Raw genomic sequence first — 2,953 nt, 5'->3', positions numbered from 1 at the left:
ATGTGATCCATTAATGCGCAGTGATTGGATTTCTTACCACTCTTGAGTTGGCATTTTTGTAGCTGGCATTAGACAAGCGTATTGTGCGGTGGAAGCAACGGTTTGGTGTTTGTTGTTTCAGTGCGAGAAAGCTGGAACTACAATGCTTATAATTTTTTTTGTGAGCCTTGCTTTCATGTCAGTCTGAGCCTTTTCTCAGTTCTGCTTTCAAGAATGTGATGAGTAGCGTTTAATTTGAAACGAGTGGACGACACGCACAGGAAGCAGGCCTTGCCAAATGGCATGCAGACCGACAGCAGGACAATCAGAATATTTAACTTCCTGCGCTTCTCTGGAACTGTACCACGGACACACACGCAACCTTGAATTTATGGTCACTGGGTACAAATCTGCACACACACACAGAACGGCTGCATGCACATATGAATATAGAAATACATGCTGTACATGGACTCACACAAACAAACAAACCAAAAAAATGCAGGCTGTTGCCAAGGCTGGTAAATCAGCTGGTGTGACACCATATGTTAGTGTTGGCAGCACCATAAGTGTTCAGTCGGTGGTCCGAAAACCAGTTTGACACGCTCAGGAAATTCCCTACACAAAGGAATATACACACACTGAAGTATCTTTTCCTTCCCAGCGGTGTGTTTTGCTGTTGTAAGACTTTGAGATGTTTGATTCCTCTTTTACAGACTCTCAGCAGCTTACAGTGGACATGCAAAACTGACACTGATAAGTCAGCATCTCAAATCTGAACTTACTACTCACTAGAGTGAAATATTTAGTTTGTGTTATATATGGAGCAGTGAATGAATGAAAAAGACAGAGCCTTCGTGTTTTCACCTTCCAGGCTTGCTTTTGTGCAGAGTACATTGTAAATTTATGATATAATGCAACTTTAATATGAGGGCAAAAGCTGGAAAAAATACACATGGAGTAAGAAATGTAGAGTATATGATGTAGGCTATAATTCAAGGCTATGTTTCTGAGCTGGTATAGCTGCTTGTTGTATTACCATATGGATTTATCATGTAAATCTATACAGAAAGCTCAAATGACAACTGTGACTTTCAACTCCCAGAATACCACCGAGGCCCTAAATAATAAGTGGGGCCCGTCTTAGTTTGAGATTCGATGTTCGGATAAGATGTTTTCACTGCTTCCTCTTACGGCACTTGAAAAAGCCTCAAACTTGCAGCTGAAGCAACATCGAATATGTGAGATACATCAAGCATAAGTGCCCCTCAGTTTCAGTGCTGTTGGGTCTAAAATTTCCCTCTTGTTCACTCATTCACCGCTCCTGACTGTGTAATGGACAATCAATAGTTAATTCATTAGCGAGCAGCAAATTGAGATATCGGTCACTTACTAATCATTGTTACTTTGCGTCATCGTTGTCAGCTATTGAGTCACACGACAGATGTTTCGACATATGTGTAAAAAAAAGTGTTGCATTGCAGTGTGTGTGTGTGTGTGTGTGTGTGTGTGGGGGGGGGGGGGGGGGGGCAACAAACCATGGGCAAATATTTGTCCTCCCTAACAAAAACATGAGTAGCGAACTAGTCATCAGGACTTTGATCTAAAATCAGACTAAAGCTCTCATTTACAGTTAGTCACTGAGTCAGTGTGTAATATCACAGAATGACGTGAGCAAGATAGAGAAGCTTTATTTATAGGCTGAAGGTTCCAGGACTGACCGGGGTTGAGCTGTGCATGGGCTGTTTGACATTTTGTTCCCATTGTAGTTATTTGGTTGTAGTGCCTGGTTTCCACAATTGGAGAATGAATTTAAAGGGGAAGTTAGCAGCAGTAGAACATGCTTAACACTTTAACTTTATGAAAGTGCTTTTTACCTTTAAATCAGATCTTGAGCCTGAGAGCAGAAGCTATGAAGAAGGGTTATTATGTGTAGGCTTCTTTGTGTCCATAAACCAAATGAATCCATGTGCAGTTAAAAATCTGTCGAGAGCAGTCGTACACGTGTTCAGTAGTAGTGTGCACAGCCACCTAGCTATTATGCATCCATAGAACAGTCCTTAAAGCAGACCATGTGTCCATGGTGTCTGCAGCTTCCCATGTCGGCCTTAAACTGAGGCCTTAATGACCCTGATATCACAGGTGATGGGCAAAGTTATGATAGAAAAAGTCAGGTATCATGAACGTTCTTGCTTCAAAGTTCAGCTGATGCTATACGTTCTACAAGCTAGAAGGGAACCAATTGCAAAAAAGGAAAAAAAATCTTAGAATCTGTTTCCTTTTATTTCCTTGGCCTGGGATCTTTCTCTGGTTAATTTGCATGTTCTCCCTGTGCATGCATGAGTTTTCTCCGGCTTCCTGCCACAGCCCAAAAACATGCTCAGGTTAACAGGTGATTCTAAATTGTCTGTAGGTGTGAATATGAGGGTTATTGTCTCTATGTATATCCCTGGAGATCTGTCCAGGGTGTCCCTTGCCTTCACCCTAATCAGGATTAAGCGGTGTATAGATGCATATATTATTAAAGGCTAAATATTGTATGTGTTAAGTTACAAATATTCTTATTAAAACATTAAACAGCGAACAATTAAAGCTGCAAAATGTTTTTGTTTTTAAAATTTTTTTGGGTTTTTTAGTTGTTTGTTTTCCATTCTTTTACTGTATTTCTAAAACTGTTTCTTTGTTTTAACAGCGTAGAAGCCGATCCACTGTCCGTATATGGATGTTGTTTGCTTTTAAATATTCTGATAAAAACAATCATCTGGGTTTCCCGAGAAGTGTATCTTTAGGAATGGTGGGCGGACGGACCACTTTTTGCCATTCACAGTTGTGTCCCTGCTGGTGAGTCAGCGGATCCACTGAGTGTTAGTACCAGCTCTGGAATTGTTGTTCTCACAAGCTTTGGTGCCATTGTTGGCTAGCACCAGTGTTTATCAATGTATTTTTAACATGAAATACAATATATGTAATTTAT

The sequence above is a fragment of the Acanthochromis polyacanthus genome, chromosome 17 (genome assembly GCF_021347895.1).
Source record: "Acanthochromis polyacanthus isolate Apoly-LR-REF ecotype Palm Island chromosome 17, KAUST_Apoly_ChrSc, whole genome shotgun sequence".
Lineage (NCBI taxonomy): Eukaryota > Metazoa > Chordata > Actinopteri > Pomacentridae > Acanthochromis > Acanthochromis polyacanthus.
This window is presented reverse-complemented; position numbering follows the sequence as displayed.